Source organism: Rattus norvegicus, chromosome 20, assembly GCF_021556685.1.
Source record: "Rattus norvegicus strain SHRSP/BbbUtx chromosome 20, alternate assembly SHRSP_T2T, whole genome shotgun sequence".
Taxonomy (NCBI): Eukaryota; Metazoa; Chordata; class Mammalia; order Rodentia; family Muridae; genus Rattus; species Rattus norvegicus.
The window spans coordinates 43,419,897-43,438,606 of record NC_141553.1 but is presented as its reverse complement, the minus strand read 5'-3'; the positions used below and the strand labels follow the sequence as shown (position 1 = coordinate 43,438,606).

Sequence of the window (18,710 nt, the reverse complement as noted above, 5' to 3'; positions counted from 1 at the left end):
TTTTGCCCAGTAACAATCCCATGTGGAGTTGTTGAGATCTTACTAATTCATACTGCAGCACCAAGAAGACAAATAAAAATGAAACAAATATCAGGGTGATGCAGAACTCCTCTTTAGAAGGGGTTAAAGGTGGACGGAACTAGAGTATTTCTACTCCGCAGTATTAGTTTTTGTTCTTCATTTACATCACACCTGAAACCTGTATTCATATATACTTTAGACAACATTAGGAAAATTGCCCAATTTAAAAAGAAGTAAATGATCCCCTTTAATGTCAGTTAGAGCTAATCACTGAGATTCTGGATGAATAGTAATATATAACTTTAACAATATCGGACACCCACTTCGAACTCGGCTCTGAATTATTTAGATGTCTTTAGTTTCATCAAACAAATTCTCGTTTTTATTTTTATTTGAAAAATGAGGAAATCAGGGCATAGAAGTGCCGATTATCCTTTTCAAGGCCTTAGCTCAGAGAGCCTCTCACCTCATCCAGACCCTATGAAAGTGATGCAGATACAAACTTCCCCCATAAGACTCTATACTATAGGGTTAACATATTTCATGAACACATATAAATATGTCACAGAAATATAAAGGAATTATGTTAGAAACTCAGTGGACAGGACAGGACAGTGTGGTATGAAGACAGGCAGAGTATAGGGGATGCTGGAATGAAATGTCAATGAAACTCATTACGACACAGTGAACATATGCCAATGACATGTTTAAAAACATAAATGAGGCTGCGGCCGGTATAGTCACAACCTTCTAAAATCTGTGAGGTTCAGTGTGAGTCTCTCTAGGTGTCATTAAGCAGCATTCTGCTGCAGCAATAGGAAGGACAGCATCTCAGTGAAAAGGATCTTAACCTTGTCTGTTTCCATCCCGATGTGCTTCTGGAGACCTAAGCGCAAAGAGCACACCTGATCTTCTAACACGTGTCTAAGTCAAGCACCTTCTTCTCTAGGCCTACAGAAATCGGCATGGCAGAATGGACCAATGATTACCTTATTTCTAAAAGTGCTCTGCAATGCCTAGTTTATCAAAAGACATTCCCACCCCTTCCAAGTAATTAATTGTGTGCTACGTTGAAATATGAAAGTTTCCCTTGTACTATTGCCTAACCAAACTCCCACCTAAAAGATCCTTGGGGAATAGTCCTAGAAATCCCCTTCTTTTTTTTATTCTTTTTTATTTATTTATTTACTTTTATTAACTTGAGTGTTTCTTATTTACATTTCGAGTGTTATTCCCTTTCCCATCCCTTCTACTGACAGTAGAGCGTGTGAAACTTTTATTCCACACAAAGTCACATTTGCATGGTCAGGAAAAGAAACTCTTCTATTCCTTTCTAACTTAAGAGAATTGGGAATTACCAGAGGCATCTTTATAAATATGTGATGCAAAGGATGCACAAAAATGGTCAATCTGTTAGAACCATGCAATCAAGGAATACTTGCTAAGGAATGTGTAGTAGCAGTGACATCAACAGAGGAGAAGCTTTTGGGGAGCAATGACAGGGATCCACAAGGGCGACTGCAGAATGACAAAATCCACTGGGTGTGTTTTCAATCAGAAAATATATGCAGTGGTCCAGTTCATTTTGTTTTGTACACACACTTCACCAGTCACTGCCATTGTATTCAGGATTGATGGAATTCTAAAAAAACGCCACCAGTATTGGCATGTAGCTAAGTAGACACATGCCACAACAAGGTCCCTAAAAGCATTCTTTTCTGAGATGTTGCCCTTCTTTAAAGCAGAAGGACACAGGACTATAAAAGACCCACACTCTTCACTTCCTATAGCACTTGCTCTTAAAGGCTTGTACTGCCAAGCTGAGACAGGATGGATAGACAGTCTCCTAAATCCAGATGTATGATGTGTTTGTTAAATGTGAGTAAGAGTTATCTGTAGCAGGACAGAACAATGAATGTTTTATGGAGAAGACATTTATGTCATCATTACACCAACTTTTCTCAGAATATGTCCCTCCATGGTGGCTTGTCCCAAGATGACCAGGGTACTAGATATAATTTATAGTCAAAGAAGTTCATGAAACCAACTAATTTTTATGGTGATGACTCTTGTGCCCTGTCCTGTTGGAGGTGGCAGTAGTAAGGTCTCTCCTCTCTCTCTCTCTCTCTCTCTCGCTCTCTCTCTCTCTCTCTCTCTCTCTCTCTCTCTCGCCACTTCAGATGCAAACAAAGAGCAACAGTTCCTGAAGGACACAGACTGAACTGTGGACTTTGTAGTCTAAATAAATACTTTGTTTAGTTATTGAGAGAGAAAATCCTGTTTAAATGACTAAAATAGTCCCAACACACAGTGGGTTCTTCAGTAAGCACAACCAATGGAGTACTGGAATGGATGAGTGAGTATATTTCACCATGCCCTCAGGTTTTATCACTCACATTCTCTTATAGGTTTCAATCTGGAGTGTACACATTTTCAAATATATCCCATAGTCAGGACTGCAATATCGCGTTTGAGTTTTTACACTAAAAATATACCCTCGAAAGACAATTCAGTCACCAGCTAAAAAGAGAACTCACATTGGGCCCCGATCAGGGCTATTTATAAATTTTCCTTGGGTAGGAAAAATGATGCCATAGCTGCTTCCAAATCAGGAGAGAGTAGAGCCAGTAATTCAAGAGGAGAAAATTGCTTTGGATATTCATATTAAAATTAAAGACAAAAATCTCCAGACATCCTAGCCATCATCTGTTCCCTGGCTATTTTTAAATGGCCCCAGCCAGTAAGAAAATGCTTTGGATTTAATCACTGTGTCCCCCCATTTTCAGCCCCTTGCTCCTGCATAAGGCCATGTGCAGAGACCCCATTTCTTAGAGCTCCTCAGATGAAGAATTCACAAGCTGTGCTGTAATTTTTAGCTGATGAGACTGATGGGTGTTATGTATTTTCCTCAGAAAGGTTGTGAAGAGCACTATGGTCTAGAACTCTCTCTCATGAAGCTCCTTCCAGAGAACTATTTGCTATGTACAGATTTCATACTTTGTAATCAAAATCAGAAAGCATAACCAAGATGAAGTTTGCATGCTGCAAAGCACTTTTCTATGGGCTTTTATAGCAAAGCTAAATGCTTTATGCTCTGGCCAATCTCTTGATCCCAGTTTTTAAATACAGAGCTGCCCTGTAGGTAGCATAGTGGCAAGCGCTGTAGCTTGCATGAGGAATGAAAGGTGACAAAACTTTACAGTAATCATTATAGAAGTTGTGACGAGCTGGAATGGCTGTACTATTACTGTACAGGAATACCATTTCCTCAGCTTTCACCGAGGCAGAGCGCAGTTATAAATGGCATCTTTCCTTAAATGCCACACTAGCCTACTATTCCAAAAGGATTCACTATAGAGGAAACACCATGCAGCTTTTGTTTCTATTGCAATTACATTGGTAGACTCTAATTAACAAACCAAACGCAGTCCTTTGAAAGCCACTAACACTGTCAATCAGCTATTCCAGTGTTGCCCTCTACCAAAAGTCTTTGCTGTTTTTCTCCATGCAGGCCAGAGGAAACAGTTGACTGTCTTGTTCCCCTCTCTTTCCTTTTCTTTTTTTCCTTTCTTTTGTCTTCTCTTTTCTCCTTTCCTTTCCCTTCCTTTGCTGTCCTTTCCTCCCTCCCTCCTTCCCTCATCTGTTGTTTCTTCCTTTATTCTTTCCTTCTCTCTTGTGTTCTTCCTTTCTTCTTTCTTCCTGAGTATCTGAATAATTGGTGGTCAATCGGGCCTAAATGGAGAATTCCGTGTTGCTTTAGAGCCATCTTGGGAAGAGCCTTAAGCGGTCGAAATTCTGTTCTGCAATTTCTCATAAATTATGCCCCTCTGATGCAGATCAGACTGAAATTGGATGCTGACAGAGGGGATCACACTGAGCAGTGAAGCCCAGAGGGATTCTACCCTCTCAAGGTTGCTCAGTTCCAGCTCCTGCTTCTGGACAGCCTTGTCTTAGGAGGACTGGCACTACTGAGAACCCTTCATTGTTCAAGGAAATTTAAATACCAGATGGTCTCTCGGAGCAGATGCTAATTGTTTTCCTTTTGAAATATAGGCTATTTGGGAATGCATTTATTTTTATTTTTAAAAATCATAACCTGATGATATCTAGGTGATATTTATGTTGATACTGCCGTATCTACTAAGAACGTTTAAAAATATTAAAAGGAGATAGCTCATGTAACATACTGTGTGACTCATTTTTTAAATTGCAAGACGTTAACGTTCATGAAAAAGATATGGTCAAAAATGAGTTGTAAATGACCCATTTTTAATTCTTTTTCCTTCTGGTCCTGTTGATTGCATTATCAAGGACCAAGAGTGAAGGCAAACCTGGGGACCTCAACGTCATGCCTGACTCTGGGGACCTGGTTGTCATCAGAGCATTTCTTTCTGTACATAACTGTCAAGGGACATTCACTCTCAGGCCCCCTAGAAGCAGACTGACAAGCCGGTCCTCTGGAGAGGATGGGAGTCGTGTGTTCAGTCCACCTAGCGTGACACTCACTGCCTTAGCCCTGCTGCTAATTGAACATGTGACGTGAAAGATTTCTGCTTGGGAGCAGGCAGCAGGTTAATTAAACAGGGCCGCAGTCATGGATGCTTCATACAAGGGAGCCAGCCAATCTCTGAACAGAGTTCTTGTTTTGTCTTCACCTGTCAGTATGCTAGCACCCTTAAGGCCTCGAGGAGTAATTGCTCTCACCGTCTAAGCAGCTTCAGGTCAGCAGTGAATACAATGGGAAGAACAGGAAACAAAGTCAAGACGATCATTAATTTGACAGATATTTATGAGGCCAAATGTTGGGCAGGCACCGAATCTCGGGTCCTGCAGTCCACTTCCCCATCTGATAGATAAGATGTCTGTGCCATGTCTAAGGGAACCTGATTTCTGTGAGGCATTAGGAAGCTCTTATAATGCTCTTGTGGACAGGATGAAAAAACGTGGGTCGTCTCCTAGGAAGATTGATATGAGCGTCTGATAAATGGATGGTGCCACCGGGAAAGAGATCCGTAATGCCAGGCTCGGGAGCTCAGAGGTCAGCTGCTTCTCATTCCACATTTGTTATCACAGCTTTCGATGAAGACTTCACAAAAGGCCTCTTTTATCAGCTTAGTGGGAAAGGGCTCTGGCTCTAGGTCTGAGACCACGCTTTGACACAAGACAGGACTTAAATCATGCAAGTTTCTGTTTTCTTCTATGAAAAAAATTATCTATACTATCATTAATGGAAGAACTCTGAGAATAAAAGGGAATGCATGTTAACTGAATGTGTGCCTGCTAACCCAAAACACAGATAAACAACTACACAGACGATGCAGGTTTCCCTGTGCTACACAGCAAAATCAAGATGAGAATGATCTTAACCATTGAATAAGGTAGAATAAGGGATATATTAACAACTAAAGACATAAAGAGACTGTTTAGTCATTTTTAAATTTCACAAATGCTTCTCAACTTTGCTTTTCAGCTACTTCTATTATAAATATGACAGACAGCAGTGTCTTGGTCTCCTTAGCACTGGGATAATGGAGTGTGTGTGTGTGTGTGTGTGTGTGTGTGTGTGTGTGTGTGTCTGTGTCTGTGTCTGTGTGTCTGTGTGTGTATCTGTGTGTCTGTCTGTCTGTCTCTCTCTCTCTCTCTGTGTGTGTGTGTGTGTGTGTGTGTGTATGTGGTCTCCAGGGATATTTACTTCTGATGGTTCTGGGGGCTGGGGCATATGAAGCTAAAAACAACCATATATGTCTTCCTTCTGTATTCTCAAAATTCTTTACTCAAAGAACACTCACTTTTTCTTATTCTCTCATTTTTTTCCATACTGACACATTTAATGAAATAAAGGATGCAGGTTAACAAATCAAAACAAAAAACCAACCAACCAAGCAACCAAAAACAAGTAGCAAGAGTAATTTAAATCATAGTTGTCCTCTCTCCATTGTCCCTTTTTAAGTCAGACCATATGTTTTAATAAAAGAATATAGGTTTGTGAATGAAATAGAAATATAGTGGCCCTCAAATCAGTAGGCATCTCTAGAGAGCATAATGTTAGGTGCAGGAAACTCAAGGCCCTCTTCACTAAGAGACAAAGTGCTTCAATATGGCAAGAGAACTAAGTCTAAGACCAGAGAGCCACACCCTACAATCTGTGACAATCACAGATAGGTATGGGTAGCTAGAACTTCCTCAACAGAGAAGTGCCTATTAAAGTCCTACTGGAAGCTGATGTAACCGTATCTATCTTCTGAGTGCTCCTTTACAGATGGGTTGCTATGGAATAAGGCTGTTTTCCTCCTAGAACCACACATATCCTTTGCTGAATTTACAAACAATAAAGACGTACTTTTCTCACCATTTCAGAGTTTGAAATGTCCTGAGTGTCTGTTGTGGGTCTTCTGACTCTGTCCTCACCTGAAAGCAGGGACAAAGGACTAGAACTGGACCCAAGCCAATTCCCTTCTGGAGTTTTGATTCTTAAAAAATCATAACTAGACAATTTCTAGGTGACATTTGTGCTGACACTGCCATGTCTACCTAAGAGTATTAATAAATACAAAACAGTAACATACTACTATGAGAATATTGATAAATAACATTTTAAAATATTAAAATGAGGTTGGTCATATATCAGATTGTGTGATGTGCAGAGCTCAGACTGAAAACAAAACCAGCATTGTATGAAGACAAAAGAGTGCAACCATACTCTTTTTGCTAGAGATTTCCAAACCATATACAAGTGGTTTCTTCACAACTTCACAACTTTTTTTTTTATATCTGCACCAAGTGGCAAAGAAAACAGACATAGCTGGGAGAGATTATTTGAATAATCCCCTGTACTAATTTCACATTCTCCTATTAGATTTTGAAGTTCCTTTTATGGTGTATCTGTGCTCCAAGTAGCTAGCTATATAAAAGATTGTCAAGGCAGAAACAGTAGAGGGCTAGATGGCCTTGCATATCTCAATGTAATGGGTACAGCTCTGTCAGAGCAGAAAATATATTTACAGAAATTAGATTTCTTATATTCACAGTGCTTCACCTCACTCTTCACAAACTACTCTGCTATATTAATATTTTATCCCAAACAGTGGCCTTTATAGGCCACTCAACTATTAATAAAAACTGACCCATGTTAACTATACTTTAGTCTGATAACCAGCAGTTTTTACAGAACAATGACTTGTGGTGGTAAATGATTTCAAGTGAAAGAATCATTAAAACTTGTGCTGAATTTTTGTTATGTGCTCTTGTCTGAAAGAAAAGAGTTGCTAGTGCAATAATAATCACATTCACTTATTAATGGTCTATAGGTCATATATATCATGCATGATATTTCTGATAAGTGCACAGGCAAATACAGCTGCATAGCAAACACCAAAATGATACTTAAATATAGTCTTAAAGACACTTTTGCTGCAATATTTGATCTCTTATACAATTCTGATCATTAGAAACTTGTAAGGTACCATTAAAAATGTCTATACAGTAAATGCAAACACGTATAACCCCTCCTGCCAAAGTGCAGAGTAGAGTCTAGAGTAGGCATTTGCAAGCATGGCAGTCCATAAGCTTTACTAGGAGGCAAGAGTTAAAACAAAGGATCTTTAAGAGCATACACAAGTGGGATTTATAAACAGATCTATATAGTCATGTATTTTTTTAATTTTATCTTTTTATTAGATATATTTCTTTACTTACATTTCAAATGTTACTCCCTTTCCCAGTTTCTTGTCCATAAGCCCTCACCCCCTCTCCCTCCCCCGATACGGGTGGTTCCCCCCAATCCACCCCACTTACCGCCCCCCCAACATTCCCCTACACTGAGGGTCCAACCTTGGCAGGACCAAGGGCTTTCCCTTTCACTGGTGTCCAACAAGGCTATTCTCTGCTACAAATGCAGTTGGAGCCCTGGGTTAGTCCATGTATAGTCTTTGGGTAGTGGTTTAGTCCCTGGAAGCTCTGGTTGGTTGGCGTTGTTGTTCTTATGGGGTTGCAAGCCATCACTGAACTGAGAACAGGACCCCCTTAGGGGGAACTAGAGGAAGGATTGAAAGAGCATGTATTGTTTTAAAATGCACCGCAGTTCCGGAAGGCTCATCCCTGACTGAAGAATGACAGCTTCTAGAGCCTCCAGGAGCTGGTGAGAGAACAGGAACCACTGAGTGAAACTAGGTATCTTGCAAGGAGACAGAAGTGCATGGTTCTTTGGGGAAAATACACAAAGAATCTGACTAAAAGCCCCACAGTAGGTAAGCATCAGCAAGTGGAATTCTGTTGAAATCCACCCACATATTTCACAGCTGGAGAGAGGCCCCAGGAGACTCCCTGGATTCTCCAAGAAAACACTACTAGTCACTAGTAGGGCTAGCCATTACTTCAACCAATCAGCACACATTTGAATTATGACACCATTACAGCCTTAGCAAGAGGTGGATCAAAAGAATACAACACAGGACATGAACTGCTTTGTTTCTTGCAAAAGCAACTCATCTGTGCTATGAGGAAACGCAAAGGGCCATGGGAACATGGAGTGACCTTAAGCATCTGTATGCTGGCAACTTAAGTGAGGGGATAAGGAACCGGATTTGAAAACCCAAAGGCACAAAAAAGAAATATTGCTCGTGGAGAAAGATGTCCTTGAATAGTTGTATCATGTCTTTTAATATAGACCTAGTAAATTGTTTTTCTGATGTTACACTGCTAGCTCAAAAATTGTATTGCTTTGTAGGAATCTACTGAGTTCTCTCTGTGGATAAAGTACTGTGTTAGAGCTGAGAGACAGAATGAGTCAATGCCCTCCTTCCAGGACTGGCACCATCACAGCAGGTAATGGGCATGCAATGGGTAAATGCATCCCATAAGTTACTATTGTGCACTAATAGGCGTTAAGTAGGAGCAGATCTGAACTGCTACAGTGTGTCACAGGAGTGAATATGACAAGACATTCTGGCAATTAAAAATTGGATCTGGGTTGGGGACTTAGCTCAGTGGTAGAGCGCTTGCCTAGCAAGCGCAAGGTCCTGGGTTCGGTCCCCAGCTCTGAAAAAATAAATAAATAAAAAAATAAAAAATAAATAAAAAATTGGATCATTGCTTTTAAAAATCTTAATGTTTCTTTGGCTTCCTGTCACTCATTTAAAAAGTCCATTCTCTTTGGGATGGTGGTGTCTCTAATCCTTCTTTTCTTAAATAAAATGTTAGTGTGTTTGTAGCAATTGAAATAGAAAGTAACTGAGAATTCTTTTGGTTGATTAGTGTGTTTTGAGAAAGTGGTCTGTTTGTTTATGCGTCCGTCTGAATGAGTTCATGTGTACCTCATGTGTACTGGTGTCAGAAATCTAGACGAAGGCATCAAGGTGCCCTGGAACTGGAGTTTAAGCCACTTGGTATGGGTGCTGGGAAAAGTATCCGGATAATTTGCAAGAGTGATGAGTCCTCAGCTGCTGAGCCATCTCTCAAATCCTATTTGTGTGCTGATTTAATGACTAAAATCAAACACATTTAATGACACCTACTGACTAAGGTGATTTACCCCTGTCAAAACGTATAAATTACCTTTTTAATAGGGAAAATATCTTAATAAAATAAAAGTATGTGATTGATCTTGATTTATTTTTTTTATTTCAGTTGTGGATGTCTAGTAGTACTTATATTCTAGATACATTTGACTTTTACCTTTTCTGAAATCATTTAACAGTAGAGAGGATATTTACTAGAATCTTCCCTGGAAAGTTTTCTGCATAAGTTAATTTTATGACGTAACAAAACTGACACTACCGCCTTCATCTTGAAATACACAAAGGTGTTTATTGCACGTCGGAAGTGCCAAAATCAATTTTCTTGAAGTACCCAACCCAGTAAGGTTTGGGTTTGATACTCTAGTTTGACAGATGAGAATTATGATGGTTAATCTTTATAATGAACTTGACTGGATTTAGAGATATGGACAAGGGACTCTAATATACTTGATAATCTTTTCCTTGGAAAACCAGCTTCTTTCTGAAGGTTGCCCATGTGTATTAGCATAGCCAGGAAATGGTACAGTGTTGGATGGTCAAAAGCTTTTAGTCAGTCCATGTAAGTGACTGATGAACAAGGAATGTATGATTCAAAGAGCCCCATTCCCAGGAGTAAATAAAGTCTATATTTAGTCTTGGTACCTGTTATAGATACAAGGTGAAGTGTCCTACAAAATGCTCTTGTTTTAAGGTCACCCAGATAGTGCTACTGGGCAGTTGATAGCTTTCAACAATGCTGAAAACATTATATGTTTAATCACCGAATGTTACCTGAATGCTGACTGGGGATAGGAACAAGTTTGAGGAAATAGGTGACTGGAACCAAGCCTTTGAAGGATACATCCCTAAATCTTCTTTCTTGCCTTTGATTCCCAACCACCATGAGGCTCTGAGCAGCTTCATTCTGAACAGATCTTTCCACTGTGATCTATTTACTCATCTCCCACCCCAAGGAACATCTCTCTGCCTATGAAGACAAGCCAAAACAAACCTTTTATATCTTTAAGTCCTTTATATCAGATATTTGGTAAGGCCAATAATATGGGATAACACAGTATTGAGGGTATTAGTGTACTTTAAGTTATCTTTAGTTCAAATAAGCCATTCTCTATTCTCCTCACACTACATGACTTCCCAACTATAGTAAATCTTCGGTTCTTTTCTTATCTAACTGGAACTGAATCCTTTACTTGAACTCTGCTTTAGGACACTGGCACTTTCCTCCTCATCTCTCTCCCAGAGGATGTGAGCATTTGGCCAAGTTCTCCACTGCATCCCGGGGCTCTATTTAGAATGGGCCAGGTCTCTCAGGACCATGACACAGCCCTGCCATAGGCCACTATCTGCTCATCACCATTTAGGTATGTCTGCCAAGTTTAGGAGGATGGAAGGGCAGTCAAGGACTTAGAAGGATCTTTTCTTAAAGGGAAAGTCTGCAGCCTCATGGATAATTAAACCCCGTTCCCAGTGTTAAATGACACTGCGTATTCATTAGATCTTTGTTGGCTTTTCATATCATCAGTGACTCACCAGGTTTGCTATCCAATTTGCAAGCTATACTGTCTGCTGCTGCTCTTCTCTACAACATTAGCCATTTCTCTCAACATTGGTGTTTGAACTTAGCAGAATGGTGTTGAGTTATTCCTGCCAAAGTGTCATCCTGAAGTCTATACTTTAGAAGTGTGCATTCATCTAATGGGAGATGAGTCTAGATTCATATATATGTATATTTGTATATATATATATATATATATATGCTAAAGGAGATCATAAGAAAGAAAGATCATGATCACTCATTTTTGTCAACATAATCTTCAAAATGTCATCTCAAGGTAAGAGTAACCTAGGCCTGCTGGGAGCCACAGAAAATGATTATTAAGTGATCAATGAACTATGGCAGTCTGTGAGAAATACTAAGGGAAGGTCATGCTTAAGTTTATAAATGATAGAGTTTACCTGGCTTTATTTCTTCACTGTGGCTATAAGCAAAATTAAACCATCAATCATCTTCCTACTTAAGTAAAACCTAGGACAATAATTCAGACACATAGATGCCAGCCTAAAATACATTAAACCATCTGAAAAGCAATGAGGAATAATGAAAATTCCTTATAAAAAATCAGGGAGCAGATATTTGGGGTATAATAGGTACCTGGAAACAAAAATTCGTCTTTTTTTCTGGGTAAGCTTTAGCTCTGTGATTTCATGAGCAAGGTTTTTTTCCTCATGCTCTTCATTGCCATGAGGGCATTGGGCCGCATCCTCAGCCTCAGTTCTTCAGTTTATGCCCAAATCAGTGTCTTCACTATTCATAGGGAGAACATGTCACCCTGTCTCAAGCAAGAATAAAAAGAGTACACAGCGAACCTATCAATAAATCAACAACATTGCCACTACTCATACAGCCTTTGTAGTTAGGAAGAGGACGGAGAGAGAAGGGGAGATAAGAGTGTAAGCAAAGTACAATGATACTCACATATAAAAATGAAGAAAAAAAAGAAAAGGAAGGAAGAAAGAAAGAAGGAAGAAAGGAAAGACAGACAGATTGAAAGAAAGATAAAAAGAAAGAGTAAATGAACGATTTTTTAAGGGAAAAAATAAAAAAAACTGGAATGTTTGGCTTCAGTAGACATGTGATTCTCTGTTGGCCTCAGAAAAGAGAAAATAACTTATTGAATGACAATTCTTTCCCTAGGCATAGCTATTCAATGTAACAGATATAAAAATCTCTGGGCAAAACACAAGATGTAAGAAGTGTTTCTGACTGAAAGCCATTCAATCAGCAAATACACAAAAAGTCAATAAAAAAAAAAAAGAAACATCATTCTGATGTGGTATGGGCAAGGAAGCCATCAGAGGAATACATGATGACTTCTTTCCATATGGCATCATATGTCAAGAACTTGTGCTGTTTTCTTCAGTGTCTTCTTTAGTGAATGGATTTTTAGGCACAGTACTGGACTACTAATGAAATGTGGCATCCTTACAAGTCAATTTTATTGCCTCTCCACTATACATTTATATAAAATGAATGCGCCCTCTAGTGGCTAGTGAAGATTTATTTTAGATTTGAATATCTTCCTCCATAGCCCACATTTCATAGTTTGTAATCACTAATTCTCAAGGGGGTGGGTGGGTCATCATCTTGGAGCCAGGGGAGCAGGGATGGGTTGAGGAACTGTCAAACGGCAGGCATGAACAGGAATAACAACTGGACTGTAAAAAAGGATTAAAGATAATTTTAAAAAATGTCGATTGTATAGATATTATTTATCACTCCTATGTTGATGGACATTTAAACCTATATAACTTACAATTTTTTAAAAAATTTAATAACACACCTGTTTATTATATGTCTTCATCAATAATAATAGTGAAAAAATAATTACATGTTCAAAGCAAAAAGTGTAGGAAGTTGGGAAGGTATCTACTATTTTATACACTTATAAATCTACTTAACACATATATGGCATATTTGTAGTCTGTCATAAATACTTCCTTAGTTGGTTTGTTATAACATGTCATTAGTATTGGTAGAGAAATAAAAAAATAGACTGCACACAAATCTGTAGGTGGAAAAGGAAAGAGTGATTTAGTACCTTTCATGAAATTTTGAGCATCATTCTTTCTACTACAGCAAAAGTTGACAAGCAATAGAGCCTTAAAGGGTACTTGTAATGTGGAATGTGAAACTATATCAATCAACTCTAGCATATTAAAATATATTGATCTATTTTTCACTTTGAATGAATGAATTTTTAGCAAGCATAAAGTATAAAGTAATACATTGGACTCTTAACAAAGGACTATTGTTATTTCTGAAGATTTTCGAACTGTTGACACCTTACTTTATTTAAAATTAACATTCATTAATATCACCAATTACTTCATCGAAAAGCTGTCACACTAATGGTGGCATAAACATAGATTTTTCTAGTACTTTTACTTGAAATCTGGAATGCTGTCTTTATAAGTAAATATTATCCACTTTGATCATTTTTGACAAAAGATCTGCAAAATATCTAAGTTTGAATAATGCTACATTGCTAATCCTCCCTTGGGTAAAATAACTAGTACAATGAAAATGTGGCTAGTTCAGCTAGCAACTCAAACAATCCACCTGAGCCTTTCTCTCAAGAAAATGTTTGTTCTGCTGTATGCAGAACAAATGCTTTGTATATATATTCTATTTCAGCACATATCACATTTATAAAAGCACACTTGAGGGTTGATAATATAGTTAGTAATTTGAAATCTTTCATTACATTCCTAAGTAAAATTGCCTCTTCTTATTCTCCTCTTAGTATGAATGCATGACCATCAGTTCGGTGTAACTGACCACTGAGTTTTGCACCAATCATGCAAATACCGATGTAATGAAAAGAACAACATTACCTTTATCTTTTAAGAATCCCTGGACAGTGACTACAGGAAATCAGGAGTCTATGGGCCATACTTTGAAAGTTTCCCCCTGTATGTTCATTATAAATTACTAACCATCAAAATGATTATAGCCTAAAACAGTCTCATTTGACCCTAGAAGAGAAAGAGATAACTGTGCTAAAAATGTGCCAAATTTTATTTAGACACCCAGTGTAAATAAAAAAACATAATAAATGATTTATAACATGAGAATCTAGTAGGTTTTATAAAAAGTCAGATACCTGATAATCCTTATCTGTTTCTGAGTTTGCTAGAAATCATTATCACTTACAGAAGTCCTGAATTCTCAACACCCACTCCCTGCCTGTGAAACATAAGATTGCTTTTTTGCTTCATTTCAAAAATCTCTTCATTCCTCCTGAAACCCAGTTCTGATCACCAAAGAACAGGTAGCAGCAGCAACTGTTGGAGACTGGGGCTGGGGGTGGGGGGAGCCTGTGTATAAGTAGCTGTAGTAGCAAGAACAGAATGTTCCATAGTTGTTAAGCAAGGGACATTATCAGGAAATGCCAATCAGACTACCATCCTTGCTGATATAGGAGGTTGAAAGTAAGACTGAGGGTTCTGAGGGAAAATGCTATACTTTGATTCCTTAGCCCACACATTCTATTGTACCTGTAGTGCTATCTAGGTCCAAGTTTGCTAAGACATCTTTCTGATTGTTACAGGACGCCTGTGGCTACATACTATGGTCCATACTTAAAATCATAGCAAAAGTATTGTTCTTCCCCTTAAGAGAATAGTGCAGAGTGTCACATTTAAAGAATGTGTATTACAACTGGCCTCACTTTTTTTCCCTCACATAATAATCTAGTGAGTATTACACTCAGATTTTAAAGAACTACAATAAACCCCCCACTACTGTTGGATAATGATGCAATGTCTAAGAGTTTTATTGCTATATTCAAACTTAACGAAGAAACTAGGATAAAAATTGGATGTATTGATACTGGTCTAAAATAAGGACTCAGAGGACATTCATAAAATAATTTTGATACTAAAATCCATGTAAAATACAACATATCATATGCAAATTCTGCTTTAATTTATCTCCCTGTAAAGGTAAAGGGTGAAAAATTTGCACTTAAATGTTAGAGGCAGATGAACGGGCATTTACTAGTGAGGCGAGATTGGCTTTCTTTTAATGTGCAGCATGCTATTGATAATAATGCAGCCCGAAAAGCATGAAAATATTATCGTTTTAATTAGCAGGAATGTGAGGTGAGGTTGGTCGCATTTATCCTCAAAAATATTCGTGTTTGTTGTATGACTTAGGAGTGATTTATGCGTTTTGACCATTTTGATACATGTAATATTCAGATTTTTAAGGCAATTACTTGATTTGCTATATTGAGACTGATGCAGTAAATGACTTACTGAGTCGATTCACAGTGGATGCTTAGAGGTTGTATGAGAAGATGACTAATTGGGATAATATATATCCTGCCACTGATCATGGGGAAGAAATAAGTAAATACCAGAATAGTTTTTATTTCATGAAGTAAGACTAAACACCTATTAAAATGTTGAGTTGAATTTTACCTACTAATAAGTGTGGAATGTATCAGGAATAAGCTGACATTTTACAAGCTCTTTTTCAATCCTATATCTATTAATAACTTTTTAACTCTTGTCTGACTGGTCTGCATAGAGCAGAACAGTCTCAATTTACACCTACTCTGTGGTTCACTGACCACTTCAGGATAAACACAAGAAGGAACCCGCTCTTTCACAATATTTTGACTTAGCCATTGCAGTGCCTAGAAGGTTTGTTTCGGAAGGAGGAACAGCCCAAGTAAAGAGACAGGAGCTATACACATGGCAGCGAAGTGGATCTCCTTCTGCTCCCTCATGCCAGAAACGTCTTGATGTGCCCTTGGGGACATCCTACCTCCTGGTGGCTGAGGCACACTTGTCATGGAAGACCCAGAATTCTCAGTCAGGAAGGTATAAAACAAGAGGGCAGCAGTCTGCAGACCACTTTTGCATAACCTGGCAAAGTAGGAAGCAAGATTGAGACCTGATTCCACGAAGCACTTTTTCTGGAGAGACCATTGAATTCCTTTGCTATGTGGCTAATGGAGCCTCTCCTCTCACTTTAATAAAGCAGAGTTAAAAAGAGGAAGTAAGCCCAAGGAGGCCGACTTTTCACAAGACGTCTCCCAGAGGCTGAAAAGAGAGTCTCTTTGGTCATGGTCTAAGAAATTCTTTCTCGTTATCCACATATGCACCAGAGGAAATGAACTCTCTAGAAGGTATTTTCTTCAAAATCCCCAAAGCTTGTAAGATACTTACAGTACAAAAAGAGTTGCCCAGGGCGTGGATTTAAGTAGTTAATAGGTAAAACTTCTTCCTATAGAAATGACTTGCCAATCAGACACATACATGTATTTCTAAAGTATTATCTATCCAGTAATGAATTAAATAGTAACCTTGGGTTGAAAAAGTCATAAATCCTTTGGTGTTAGGCATCATCATTTTTCAATATGAAGCAGAAAAGACTGAAAAAAATATAACACTACATTTGTCTTCGCACCAAAATTGTTGAACATTTTAAGCAGAAAATTAAGTTTACATTAAATATTGCCTACCAGGGCTTTCTCCAATATTTATTTCATAACTATAAAAGTCAATCTAAAGAAAAGAGTTTCTAGGCTCCTTTCTTCAACAAGCTTTTGCCAGGGTCTGAAGGATAATATGTAGAAAATCTCTGAGGTAATAAAAGCCTCACGTGCAAGCTTACTCTTTCAGCAGCAGGGAAATAGCCGCACTTCGTTCCATGGAATAGTTAGAAGAAAAAATAATGCTGTAGTTTCCACAGAAGACAAATTTAGCTGCAAACTCAAATTCTAACAGTTAACAAGACCTTTTCAAGTTTTCAAGGCCCTAGTAGGTGGTTTCTTGACGATAGTAAACACATTTATTACACAATAGCACTCTGACGATACTCAGTGCGTGATTTCTGTGACAGGACCCTAAGGATGACCCATGCATTTATCCCATACAGCACCTGATGCTCAAATGACTAAGAAGTGCTTCCATTGGAAATGTTTGGGATGGTAGCTACTTTTCAACAAAGAAAAAAGGAAATGTTTAGACTCATCTATGTGGTGTGAAAATGAATGTCTACAGCAGTTCCAATCCATCTTCAAACTCATAGGTACTGTTAAGATTAATTATGCCCAAAGTATTAAAAATGCTTTTGGTGATAGAACAGGCAACAGTGTTTACTAACCAAATAGCTTCTTTTTTCCTCCTTGACACTCAGAAAAATCTTTTGTTTTTCAAATCATTTGTATTGTAGATAAAGTCTTGAAGATGATCAGTATGTGTTAGATGCATGTTTAATGATAAAATTATATTATCTCATAATTTTCAGTGATAAGTGCATATATCAGTACTTTAGCATAGTTCAACTTACATAAACTCATTTAAGCAATCAAATGTCCTCTGAAAAATAGAGTTTGGCCACTGCATAGTTTAAACTTGCAGACTATAAATATCCTCTGAGGTTGAGTAATGCTGATACAGGCAAAGACACCAAAATTGGATGTTCAGGCAGAACAATAAATTATATAAATGAAGAAACAGAGCTGCCATTTTTATTCATTGAAACAAATATTTCCATTTAAAAAAATCAGACATGAATGTAAAAATTATACCTAGTAGGATGCCATACTAACTCTACAGTGTCCTAAGGGAAGCATTAGCTTCATTTTGGCATTTTGATCTCATATTTGAAGGTACATGTACCAGTGCATTATGAGGGCTTACTTCTGAGCAGAGGGATTATGGCTGAATTAAATTACTCCCTGTTTATATCTTAATTTAAAAATCAAGCTATTTGAAATATTACTGCCAGCTAAGAAGATATCCATGTGCAAAGTACTTTCTATAGTCCTTGCTAAATCATTGCATGTTTTCCTAATTCTCTCATTATTAAGTCATTTTATTTAAAGTTTAACATCTGCCTTTGAAATGCAGGAAGATGAACATTTTTTCTTTCCCTTCTAGGAAAAACTAGAGCAAACTAGTGCTTATATTTAGGTAAGTACTAAATTCTGCAAGAATAGTTGGATCTCTTGTTAAAGTTTGAAAACTAACATCAAGTTCAAAACTCTAAGAATGATGGAAAGTATTTTAAAATTTAAAAAGAAATGTAAAATATTTTTGAAAGATAAAACACAAACAAAAAGCAACCAACCAAACAATAACAATAAAAAGCCCAAATACTTTTTTGAAGTTTTACAAATGTGCTGGAAATAGATACCTAAATGGAGACAAAGGACAAACAAAAAATATTGGTTTTAATCTCCATACTCTCCATAAAATATGATTAGTCCTAAATAGAATGTAAGCTATATCATTAATATATCAGCTAAATTGTTTGTCTTATCCAATATATGTCACAGAACATTATGAGACAGATAAAGATTTCTAAACCAAATGGAAAAGTTAAACAAACACCAAAATCTCAACAGATAGGATAATCTGATACTACAGAGGCTGAGGTTAAATGAGTTTTAAGTTTAAATCCCACCTGGGTGAGCCCTTTTTGAAAATAGAATATGAAAAGAATTGGGGGTATTGCTCAAGGGTAGAACATTTGCCTAGGAAACTCTAGATCCAATCATTAGTGTCATAAAGAAAAAAAAACTTGTAAATTGAATTCATTAGAATTATAATTGCTTATTTCAGGAAATAATTACCAAGAAAATGAAAAAGGCAAGT

General features: G+C 37.7%; 1 protein-coding gene across 3 annotated transcripts in view; it reads right to left on the bottom strand.

Moving 5' to 3' along the window:
* Nucleotides 1-18,710, bottom strand: part of Hs3st5 (heparan sulfate-glucosamine 3-sulfotransferase 5) — a 332,523-nt gene that overhangs the window by 276,958 nt on the left and 36,855 nt on the right. The window contains 1 exon segment of one of the 3 annotated variants that reach the window (NM_001106392.1): nucleotides 6,371-6,429. The gene's annotated coding sequence lies outside the window, so the exon portion shown is untranslated. 3 annotated transcript variants of the gene reach the window in all.